The 13,168-nt window shown below is 42.1% G+C and overlaps 1 protein-coding gene across 2 annotated transcripts in view; it reads right to left on the bottom strand.

Annotated features, from left to right (window-relative positions):
- The window catches only part of CRACDL (CRACD like), a 104,862-nt gene extending 93,365 nt beyond the window's left edge, over positions 1–11,497 (bottom strand). For both annotated transcript variants that reach the window (XM_043537206.1, XM_043537224.1), the window contains exon 1: positions 11,166–11,497. The gene's annotated coding sequence lies outside the window, so the exon portion shown is untranslated. The remainder of the gene's footprint in view (positions 1–11,165) is intronic.
- Positions 11,498–13,168: the final 1,671 nt, after the last annotated feature.

Below are 13,168 nucleotides of genomic sequence, written 5' to 3'. Positions count from 1 at the left end.
ACTCCAACTTTCTTGACTATGTTAAAAGTCTGCTTTCATGGACATGTAGTAGTTTTACTGATTATACTGTTTACCTTTATCTCTGTGCACTATGCAAAGAACTGGCAATATCTGGCTGCCACACCAAGTGTGAATGGACCAGGTGAGAGAGAGGCAGGGCCAGTTCTAGGGGTGGGCGAGGAGGGTGGTCAACTTCACTCTGATTTTTCCCCCCCCCCGCTGATTGGCTAGCTGTATGTTTTTTGGTTTTGGCTCAGCCACTCAGGGGGAAGGAGGGCACTGAAAACATTTTGCACCCTCACCAGAAAAACAGCTAGAGAGAGAATACAAAGACCCGGATTTATGTGCAAATGACTGAGAGATGTCACGCTGAAATGCCTGAACTGCTTTAAAAGAAGCACAACAGAATAAAGACTCTGGGCATTTGCCTTTCCCTTCTTTCCCTCTGTGCCATACCTGTTTGTGAGGTAGATGCATGTTCATCCATGCTTGAAAAATCAGGACACCTAAACTGACCTGGAGAGGACTATTGATTACAGTAGTTTGCTTAGTCAGCGTCACGTAATTAACTCCAACATGTTTCTCATCTGCCCTTCAGATTTCCTCCTTTTTATGTGTGTGTTCAGGATACTTTCTGTTTAAACGATTTTTAATCAATCTCTAGGTCAGTGTTTTTCAAACTGTGGGTTGCGACCCAATACTGGGTCGCGGCATGTCAGGCACTGGGTCACCTTGCTCTGGTCAGCACCGCCGACCTGGACATTAAAAGTCCCGTTGGCGGTGCTGCCCAGCTAATGCAGGCTAGTGCCTCTCTGTTCTGACACCATGCTGTGGCCAGGATCGGGTCCAACTGCTAGGCAGGGGGGCCATGGGGCTCCACACCCTATCCCTGCCCTGAACACCGGCTCTATACTCCCTTTGGCCGGAAACCAGCCAATAGGGGTTGGGGGGCGGTGCCTACAGGCAAGAGTCGTGCACCTCCGCCAGGAGCCAGACCTGCTGCCAGGACAGGTAGGAAGCCTGCCTCTGCACCCCAGTTGTGTCGCTGACCAGGAGCCACCGGAGGTAAGTCCGAGCCCCAACCCCATGCCCAATCCCCAGCCGTGAGCCCCCCCAAACCCGGTACCCCTTCCTGCACCCTAAACCCCTCATCCCCAGCTCTACCCCAGAGCCTGCACCCCCAGCCCAGAGCCCTGATCACCTCCCGCACCCCAACCTCCTGCCCCAGCTCAGAGCTCCCTCTCACACCCTGAACCCCTCATTCCCGGCCCCACCCCATAGCCCTCACCCCCAGACCCCAACCCTCTGCCCCAGCCCTGAGCCCCTCCCACACCCCTCATCCCCAGTTCCATTGGGTCACAGGCATTAACAATTTTCTACAGCCGGGTCCCCAGAAAAAGAGTTTGAAAACCGCTGCTCTAGGTCATTTTGTTTGGTTAAAGAAACCAGTTGAACTGCATTATATGTTGGTGCTGCCTACCTTGGTTTTGCTGATCACAACAACACTCCATGTACATTTTAGCAAGTTTTCCTCCTTGTTTTTAATATAAAAATGACATTTTACCCTCTAATAACTCCTACCTTCCCCCCAAAAGATGGCTAGATACAAGATTTATCTTGAGCTAACCCTCTATTCACTCTTCCCCGTGTGACTCTCAGTTAAACCTCTAAAGATCTCCCCAGTTTCGCCCACTTCAAGGCTCTAGGTCATGAAAAATACTGCACCCATGCAGTATACATTTCCTATATTCTACAGGTAGCACTATACAATATCTGCTCTTTTTTAAACAGCAAAGGAATTACTTTGACAATAAACGTGTTTTGAACAGCATAGTGTAATATCATTTCCTTGAAAAACTAATGACTCGCTTTGCTTATAATCGCAACTCAAGGAAGCAGAGAAAAAGCTGGGTAGAGAAAAAGCTGTAAATTTCTCCAATGCCTAAAAATGCTGGGGTAAAATGGAAGGATTCCCTTGCTCTCCCATCACCATCTCATTCCCCTCTTGTCACAGCAGCCCTACAGTCTATTCTTGCTGTTGACAGAAAAAAAGAATGAGGGGAGAACAATCTCTCTCACCTCCTAAATCATCATTTGATACAATGGAGTCAGCTGTTCAGGATTTAGAATCATGTTTGTTGTATTTGATTCTAAACTTGATCCTGTGTTTTTAAGAGGACTTATTTTTAAAGGAAATTGTTTTAAAAATAGGAGGAAGAAACTAAGGAACTACAAATACAATCTAATAGCTCTTTAGACCCATGCAGATGTGCTGATAAAAATATCATTCAGACAGGTTTCAGAGTAACAGCCGTGTTAGTCTGTATTCGTAAAAAGAAAAGGAGTACTTGTGGCACCTTAGAGACTAACCAGTTTATTTGAGCATGAGCTTTCGTGAGCTACAGCTCACTTCATCGGATGCATAGATGCTATGCATCCGATGAAGTGAGCTGTAGCTCACGAAAGCTCATGCTCAAATAAACTGGTTAGTCTCTAAGGTGCCACAAGTACTCCTTTTCTTTTTAAAAATATCATTGTATGCCACAGAAAACTAGTGATTCTTGTAAATAAACTCTAAATCTTGGGCTAAACACGCTTAGATGGCAGATATCTTTGTAGCAAGCTTTCTTTAGTACTTGAAACAATATTGGTAACTGCTCTGAACTGCCTTTCCAGCTTGTTGAAGGATTTTGTATAGCCTTTTGCCTTCTCTAATTCTACTTTTTCTGTTTTAAGTTGAACTTTTAAAGTTTCTTTAGCCCACACATTGGTTAACGAAGGGGCTGTGAGGGAAGCTAAGTAAAGGTAACTTGTTATATTTATGGCCTTGTCCACACTACAAAGTTAAGTTGATGTAAAGCAGCTTATGTCGATCTAACCATAGAGGTGTACACGCTACAATGCTCCTCCCACCACTGTTACTCGCCCACTGTGCCAACCTAATAAAACCACCTCAAGAAGAGATGCAGCGCTTAGGTCAATGTAGTCAGGGCGACGCAGTGTCAGTGTAGACACAAGGAGTGTTGTATGGACGTGCAACAGCTGTTTAATTACAGTGGTGCTGTAAGTCAACGTAACTTAAGTCGACTTAACTCTGCCACGTAGAAAAGGCCTAAGTAAAACAGTTGATGGCTGCAACCTTTGTCCTCACTATTGCTCTTCAAACCCCTAGCTATAAGGGGAAGATTAGCCAGAAACTCTGCACAGGGAACCTTAGAATTTCCAAGCCCCTCTCTCTCTCTTCCCAATTTTGTTTTTCTGTGACTGGATATAATGTAGTTCCTGAAAAGTCCTGCCCAGTATAGGAACACAGAGCAGCTCTTTGACTGCACTGAAGAAAGGATTCTCTATTCAGGGTAGAAGTAGCTGCTGGGGTCAGCTGAGGTGCCACAGCTCCAACTGACCCTTGAATGTTATGATAAACATACCTACCATAAGAATAAAACAATACTGCAAATGACTACTTGATATACACACTTATCTTTCCCCTTTAACCACCACTACCCCATGAAGGGACAACGGACTGTTAATTCCTGAGAGCATGAAATTTTTCAATTGGTGTAATGTTTAATGAAGAGCTGAGCCCTAATTCATTATAATAGAACTGCAAATTATATGTAAAGAATGCAAAGTTTTATACTGCCTAATCTCTCTAGTTATAATTTTCCCCATTTTGTATTACTGACGTGAATTATCTCAAACAGTAGTACTGGATCTACAACAAAGATATGTATTACTCTGACCCCAGACAGGCCCATTATATATCTGAATGTACATTGTTAAATTTTCCACTTAAATCATACTATTACAAAAGATGGTAGAATTTAAACCAGTTCAAGTACATAAAGAGAAACTTATTGCTGGTTGTGTCTTAAATATGTTCTACAAGATCATGGATGCTATTAAAAAATGCCCTACTTGCTGCTCAAGAGCTCTACGGCATTGTTGATTTTTATTAGTCAAGTCAACTTCCCACTCTGTGATACCAATGAACCTGTTTGTTTCCCAATTTAAAAAAAATATTTTTTTGTAATATAGGTTAACTGTTTACAATTCAACTGGCTAGTAAATATCTAACATTAAATATCAGAACAGAACAACCCCACCTGCCATTTTGTGGATGTTAATATTATGGATCTATTCATTTTTATTGTACCCTACATGGCTAGTTATCTAAGGGTCTGAGTGTGAAACCCTTAATCATGTTGAGTAATACCTTACTCCAATAGTACACCCAACCTTACTCTTCCTGGTGGAATAAGCTATTACTCAACATGAAAAACAGTTTTATAATATGGCCCCAAATGAATATGGGGTGAAATCCTGGTTCCACAGAGATCAAAATTCCCACCGACTTCAATGGCATGAGGATTTCACCCAGGGTCTTTTAAACTTAATTATTAACAGAATATGTAAGAACTTTCCTTGATATAAATTAGGGCTGTCAAGCAATTAAAAAAGTAATCACGATTAAAAAAAGTAATCGTACTTAATCGCACTGTTAAAACAATAATAGAATACCATTTAAGTATTTTTTGATGTTTTCCACATTTTCAAATATATTTATTTCAATTACAACCCACAATACAAAGTGTACAGTGTTCACTTTATATTTATTTTTGATTACAAGTATTTGCACTGTAAAAAAAAATAGTATTTTTCAATTCACCTAATACAAGTATTGTAGTGCAATCTCTTTATCATGAAAGTTGAACTTACATATGTAGAGTTATGTACAAAAAATAACTGCATTCAAAAATAAAACAAACGTAAAATTTTAGAGCCTGCAAGACCACTCAGTCCTAGTTCTTGTTCAGCCAATCACTCAGACAAACAAGTTTGTTTACATTTGCAGGAGATAATGCTGCCTGCTTCTTGTTCACAATGTCACCTGAAAGTGAGAACAGGTGTTCGCATGGCACTGTTATAGCTGGCGTTGCAAGATATTTATGTGCCAGATGTGCTAAAGATTCATATGTCCCTTCATACTTCCACCACCATTCCAAGGGACATGCGTCCATGCTGATGACGGGTTCTGCTCAATAACAATCCAAAGCAGTCCAGACCGACGCATGTTCATTTTCATTATCTGAGTCACATGCCACTGGCAGAAGGTTGATTTTCTTTTTTGGTGGTTTGGGTTCTGTAGTTTCCACAGCGGAGTGTTGCTCTTTTAAGACTTCTGAAAGCATGCTCCACACCTCTTCCCTCTCAGATTTTGGAAGGCACTTCAGATTCTTAAACCTTGGGTCGAGTGCTGTCGCTATCTTCAGAAATCTCACATTGGTACCTTCTTTGCGTTTTGTGAAATCTGCAATGAACGTGTTCTTAAAATGAACAACATGTGCTCGGTCATCATCCAAGACGGCTAGAACATGAAATATATGCCAGAATGCGGGTAAAACAGAGCAGGAGACATACAATTCTCCGTCAAGGAGTTCAGTCACAAATTTGATTAATGTTTTTAATGAGCGTCATCAGCATGGAACATGTCCTTTGGAATGGTGGCCAAAGCATGAAGGGGCATATGAACGTTTAGCATATCTGGCACGTAAATATCTTGCAGTGCCAGCTACAAAAGTGCCATGCAAATGCTTGTTCTCGCTTTCTAGTGACACTGTAAATTAGAAAAGGGCAGCATTATCTCCTGTAAAAGTAAACAAACTTATTGGTCTTAGCGATTGGCTGAACAAGAAGTAGGACTGAGTGGACTTGTAAGCTCTGACGTTTTACATTGTTTTGTTTTTGAGTGCAGTTATGTAACAAAAAAAAATCTACATTTGTAAATTGCACTTTCACGACAAAGAGATTGCACTACAGTACTTGTATGAGGTGAATTGAAAAATACTATTTCTTTTGTTTATTATTTTTACAGTGCAAATATTTGTAATAAAAAATAACATACTTTAATTTCAATTACAACACAAAATACAATATATATGAAAATGTAGAAAAACATCCAAAATATTTAATACATTTTAATTGGTATTCTATTGCCTCACAGTACAATTAAAACTGTGATTAATTGTTTAATTGCAATTAATTTTTTTGAGTAATTGCATGAGTTAACTGTGATTAATTGACAGCCCTAATATAAATCTATGCACATTTTCAGGAACGGAATTATTACGCTCTAGAATAAGGGCCCAGTCTTGCAAATACTTATCGCTGGGTATACTGTTTATTACCAATTGTAGTTCCATTGACTTCTGTGAGACAATCCCACAATCCCAAACTGCCTCCCACAATTCTCCAGGTGGCAGGAGACTCCCACTGGTCCTTACTTAGCTGCCAAGATTTCCATTTTCCCTCTCTGATAATTTATCCAATAGATGTAGGCATTTTCAGTTCAATATTCTGTACTACAATGGACATTTTAAATTGATGGGTAGGAGAAAATTAATTTAATATCAAAATAAATTACACAGGGATTACTGCAATTATTGTATTTATATTTAATTTACATATTTAATTCAATTGAAAAAACCTCCATTTTAAATTTACCTGAAGCTGTCAGTGGATCTCTAGCCTTCTGCACTGTAGTATAGTAGACTCCAGAGCCCCTAACTACAGAGTTCAAATCAAGCTTGCTACTGAGTGCACTGGGCCTGAGGTATTAGTTAAATACCCACTATTTAAAGGGTGGAGTGAGGAAAATAAAATCCCCAGAACCCAAAATTGCACAAGCGGGAGGAGATTCCAAATGAGTTCTGTTGGCCTGATGGTAAACAGAGGTCCACAGTGACAGGAAATCCATATATCTATATATCTATCTTCCTTAAGGGACAATTAATCCTAGAAACATGATAGTGAAATGAATGCCAAAGTGCTTTCCTTCACTGAACATTTTGTTTGAGCTTATGCTGAGCTTTATTTTCTATGTAATAGTGCATTACGTTAAATCCCTACAATAAGACGAGACATACTTAATATTTTGGGCTGTTTCATACTGACCTTTGGAAGTGCAGTAAATTAACTTACTGCATGTTTAACTTTGCATTTACTTTGGGATTATTAATTGTATTTCAGAGTCTGCAAAGTTATAGAAGGAGACTGGTGTAGTAAATGAATGTTTTGAAATCCTAGCAAGAACTAGCTTTGGTCTGCTAATTTGAGACAAGAATAATTGTGCTCAAATTAGTGTATCTTAATGTTTCTCAGCAAATCAAAACAAACATGTTCAGTTCAACAGCACCTAGGGCTCAGGGAAGGCACTTTCAGACATCTGAATACAGAAAGATAAATGATTTTGGTGCTAACAGATATCTGTCTTGAGCCAAATCTAGCTCCCTGCCCCCAAGTGAGCAGAACCCCAAAGGGCAGCAGAAATGACGCATTACAGCTGTGCGGGGGGTTGGACAGCGGAGGGTCCGTACAGAGGTGGGGGGAGGAATCTTCACCCTCTGTACACTCCGAAGGATCTCCATCCACAGTAGCTCTGAGTTGGCTTTTGGCTGGTGCGGGGCTGCCACAGATCAGCTCCCGCTCGTACTCTGCAGCCTGAAATGGGAGAGCACGGGTGGGATTATACGATGTGGTTGCCTGCGATAGTAGGGGATTGGACCCGATGTCCAAAGAGGTCCCTTCTGGTCTTATGTTCTTATGACTCCATCATTTGATGCCTTTGGAGAACTCATACACAATACCCATGTATTCAGTCTTAGCACAAAGAAGGAGAATTTGGCCCTATATCATTAGCTGTGGATGATACCACACTAACACTGTTGCATCTATAATGCAGCTTTGTCCCTACAATAAATATTTGACTGAGATGTTTTGATTATTTAATCATATTTTGCTTCTTCAACAGTTCAATACCCAGTCTTTGCCATTATAGACATATCTTCTTTTCTATCAATTGCTTAATAAACTTCCATCATGACTATAAATAATATATCTGTAAATTATGTAACATTTGATATGCTGTTGGTATCCCCTCCTGTTGGAGGGAATGGCTTGGAATGTCACTAGCACTCTGATGCAATGAGCACCAAATGAGCAAACCCCTCTGTCTGGGTGGAGCTCATTCATGGATCAGCAGGCATTGATTCTCCTCCTCCTGCAAAGTCAACAGGGCTACATCATTGCGAGAGAACTATCAGGCCCAATAACTTGGAAGAATATATACAGATATTTTAAAAGTTTTTTTTTTAATTTAAAAGGAGAGCTTGCAAGATGACAATAACAAAGAAACAGAAATGCAAATTCTCTATTGTGTCTTGCTTCATATTTATAACAGTCAAACAAATTAATTACCTAGCAATAAAAGCAAGCAGAATTCTTGCTTCATTGCCCAGTCGACATGAATGCACCTGTTCCCTTCCCTATGATAAGGCCATAGAGATATCATGGAATTGCTTTCTTTCAATGATTAAAAAGCTAAAAGGCAAGTGCCTGTAATAATAATACCATTTTCTCCCCGCTAATCTAATCTTTGCCCTGTGGAAACTGCTGATGTGAGCTTACTTCTGAAATTTACATAAAAACTAACTATATCTTGTTTTTGGAAAAGGACTGATCCCCGAAGTTAGGGGCATGGAGAAACAAGGTCTGGAAAATTATTGCAATGGAAATGATAGATAACCTTATATTAGGATCAAATAGAATTTACAATATATAGTTACCATTTTTGGAGTTTGAAAAAAATAAATATACAGACAATAATATGAGGCTGACCAAACATAAATGGGTCTTTTAAAGGTGGCAAATACAGGGGATAAACAGAAGTGAAGCATGGCACATGATTCCCATCCGAAGGGACATATATAGCCTGCTGCTATGATGTGATTTTATTATGTGATTTACAGAGGCAAAAAAGTAGAAACGAAAAATTTCTGGAAGTTCTCATATGTGTAAATTAGACTAACTATTTACATTTAGATGAAGCGTGCAGCAGACAACAGACTAGACCTCCTAAACTGGTATTCACATTGTCACTAACTACAGACCTGAGACCCTCATTATATTCTGCAGATTGAAAAAGGTGGAATAAAAGGTGAGATATGTGGGGATTATTATGAATATGATTTTAAATCCTTGGGTGGAAATGTGAATTTATTATCTGAGTGGTAATAAAGTTAAAAATTTGTATAATTTAAATGATTTTGTTGCTGTTCATGTATGTTAATAGTTACAAGATAGAAAGGTGTTTAAAAAACAAAACAAAACAAAAAATTTTCTGTCCCGGCATTTTTTAAAACTTTGATTGTAATTTCTAACAGACTTGTCTACAGATAGTTTGCATTTACCAGAGCCAATATTTAAGTATAGCAATTAAATTACACCATACTTGTATTTTATTGCAAAAAAGTGTGTGGTTTTAGAAACTGACACACCAAAACAATTTAAGAATGTGAAGTAGTGACTTGATTAGCAATATTTCACAATACATGCACACAACCACCTCTGAGATCTTACAGGACAGTTTCAGGATACATGCAGATTTTTCTGTAAAATTTTTTTGCAACTTACTCTTGCTATAAGTAGTTACACAAACATGAGAGAGAAAGCCATAGCTTTTCAGCACTACAAAACAAACCTCAGAGCTGTACACATCTTGCACAGTTTAAAGGAAATGTAGAACATTCTATAAAGGTGTAAACTTAGTAGAAGTATAGACTCATAGAAATTAACTTTCAATGTTTACTATGAATGTTTAACAATGAAATATAAACTACTCAAAAATCTTCTACGTACATGGAAAATTAAATCTGTAAGTGCCTTGCAAGAAGTGTCTCTTCTACACCTTAAACTGAAATGCCTGTTGCAACTCTGAATGTTGTAAGTACCTCATTCACTATATGCTCTGTATAAAAAAGCTTTTACCATCGCCCTGGAGCCTTTTGGCTACATACAAAGAATAGGAAATACAAAATCTTTCTGGCCTCCTAAAAACTTTGGGAATGAGCCTGCACTTCTTGCATTCTGCCCCCACTGAAGTCTCTGGAAGTGCCAGGTTTGTAAGAAACACAGAATCTGTGTCATAAACATATATAGCTCTCTTTCACTACCCTTCCAAAATAAATTCAATTTAGGCATACATTAGACAATGATTGTAAAAACTATACAGTACATTAGAGAGGGAAATTCTCAAAGGAGTTACATCAGGGATTAATGTGACCCAAAGGCTTTAAAGTATTCCACATGCTTTAAGAAAGAAGGACCTCATTCTTTGCTGCCTTGCTCTTCATGCACTCATTCGCATGTACACAGGTGAGTATAAAATCCTACAAGATCAAACTGGTAGCTTCTTGCACCCTCTTTCCCCAAGTATACATGATTACAAAGACAGCAGCGGTTCATTTCCAAAGCATCTCTTCTGAGTGTTACCAGCAAGCACTCAAGAAAGGCATGCAAAAACCCTCTGACAATGCAGAAAGCCTCCTCAATTAACTGCAATTCCCACACCACTCCCTTTGCAAACAATTTTGCTGCATTATTTTCCTGCCCCCGGAACCAACTCCAGAGAAATATCTCCACAATATCTTGCAGTGGCATTATTTTAGGCCTTTTCTCTACACATGTTTTTCTCACACCCACTGGTATTGTAACCACTATACTGTCTATACCCAGTCCCGCTCAGAGCTGGTAGTGCAACAGCGGGAGATTTCAAGGAAAATGCTCGTGTAGACAGGGCCGCATATAGCAAAGCTTCACCGCCTCCTCCCACAACTTTTCCTGCAGAACAGCTTTCCCCGAGAGCAAGGGCACTGGAACAATGTGTGTAGCGGGGGCGCTGAGAGCCATCGATATGGCAACCTCCCTCAGAGCATTTATACATGCTGAGTATGTGACACACACTTCAAGCCAGGGGGTGCTGCAGCACCCCCGCACCCCTGGGTCCGGCACCTATGCCGGAGGGGCAGGCTGGGCTGTAACTCCCCTTGCTGACTGCACAGAGTCATGCAACCGCTGGAGGCTTGTACTACACTCTGCTGAGGAGGTTCGGGACAAGCAGCCTCCTCTCCCTCGCGATGGGGAGACACGAACCAGATGGGGGGTAAGGGAGGGGGCGGGGGGCCCAGCCACTGAGAGCATACCGGGGGTGGCGTGGCAAACCCGGGCCCCCGGCTCAGCCCGGGCCAGTTCAGTGCAGGGAGGGAGCCGGCCGGCTCAGCAGCGGCTGGGTCGCCCCATTAAGTGGAAGGGAAGGCGCCGGCACTCACCTGCCTCCTGGCTGTCAGACCAAGGCTGCAGCCTCCCCCGCATCAGCGTCCGGCGAGCGCCCTCCAGGAGGCAGGAGAGCGGCAGCCGGGCTCGCACCGCCCGCGGCGGGACCCGCGGCGGGACCGGCCCCGGGGAGCTCGCCGCGCTGGAGCTGGAGAACCGGCCCCGCCCGCGCAGCTGGGCCAAGGAGGAAGCGGAGCTGGCGCTGCCGGAGCAGAGGAGTCCCCGGGGAGGGTGTGGGCGGGACGCGGCGGCAATCACCGCGGCGGGAGCCAAGGCTGCGGGACTGGGGCTCCAGCCTCCCCTGGCCAGCCGCTTCCCTCTGTGCGAGCCAAACCCGGGGAGCCTCTGCCAGGCCCCGGCCCCGCAGCCAGGTTACTTTGAAAAGCGGCCGGGGACGGGGAGTGTGTGGCAGCCCCAGTCCCCGTGTACCCAACTGGCCGGGGCCCAAAGTCCAAGGGGAAGGTTGGCCGAGCCGGGAGCGCGGGAGTTTGCCCTCTCGGCTCATCCGAGCAACGGGAGTGTCCAAACCAGGGCCGCGAAGCCGCGCGACGTTTTCAAGGAAAGGGCTATTTCTGAGCTGGCGCTTTTGCACCCAGATTTCTGGCATGTTTAACATGCCTTCAGGGTGTAAGTACAGCGGTGTAGAAAGGTAAGGACGACATGCCCTCACGCTCTCCCTTGGAAGCCTACCCTTATAAATTAGTTAGGAAGTGTTTCCTAATATCTAACCTAAAGCTCCTGTGCTGTAGATTAAACCCAGTTTCTTGTCTTGCCTTCAGTCATGTTTGATGTGCTCTTTGTGGTTAATCTGCTGGGTTAAAGAGAGCGTTGGAGTTGCTGTTGGTTGGGTGCTTTGGGCAGGTAGCTGCAGTTGGTATTTGCCAGTAGAGACAGATCAGTCTAAAACTGGCTGACGAAATTCAATGTTGATAAATGCAAAGTCATGCACATTGGAAAGCATAATCCCAACTATGCATATAAAACGTGGGCTCTAAATTAGCTGTTGCCACTCAAGAAAGAGATCTTGGAGTGACTGTGGATAGTTCTCTGAGAACATCCGCTCAATGTGCAGCAGCAGTCAAAAAAGCAAACAGAATGCTGGGAATCATTAAGAAAGGGATAGATAATAAGGCAGAAAATATCTTAATGCCTTTCTATAAATCCATGGTATGTCCACATCTTGAATACTGCATGCAGATGTGATTGCCCCAACTCAAGAAAGATATATTGGAATTGGAAAAGGTTCAGAAAAGGGCAACAAAAATGATTTGGGGTTTGGAACAGCTTCCATAGGAGGAGAGATTAATAAGACTGGGACTTTTCAGCTTGGAAAAGAGATGACTAAGCGGGGGGCGGGGGATGATAGAGGTCTATAAAATCATGACTGGTATGGAGAAAGTAAATAAGGAAGTGTTCTTTACTCCTCATAACACAAGAACTATGGGTCAACTGAAATTAATAGGCATCAGATTTAAAACAAACAAAAGGAAGTATTTCTTCACACACTGCACAGTCAACCTATTGCCTTTTGCTACCCAGAGGATGTAACTGTAACAGGGTTCAAAAAAGAACTACATAAATTCATGGATGATAGGTCCATCAATGGCTATTAGCCAGGACTGGCAGGGATGGTGTCCTTAGCCTCTGTTTGCCAGAAGCTGGAAATGGGTGACAGGGAATGGATCACTTGATGATTACCTGTTCTGTTCATTCCCTCTGAACACTTGGCCTTGGCCAGTGTCGGAAGACAGGATACTGACCCAGTATGCCCTTTCTTATGTTCTTAAACTAGAGCCATCAGTTGGAGTTGCTACACCAAGGGTAGAGTGGAACCCTTTAGCTACTAAATTATTATTTAAAACTTAATTATAATTTGAGTTGGAGGACTGATTTGCTCAGGGGATTGGTAATGGAATCTGCTTAGTCAGATTGGAATCCAATTCACTATCAGCTGATGGCTGTTCAGTAGCTTACCACTCATTTCAGGAACTAGAAGACA

Source organism: Chelonia mydas, chromosome 1, assembly GCF_015237465.2.
Source record: "Chelonia mydas isolate rCheMyd1 chromosome 1, rCheMyd1.pri.v2, whole genome shotgun sequence".
Taxonomy (NCBI): domain Eukaryota; kingdom Metazoa; phylum Chordata; order Testudines; family Cheloniidae; genus Chelonia; species Chelonia mydas.
Note: the sequence above shows the minus strand (reverse complement) of the source record. Positions and strands in the feature narration are given on the sequence as shown.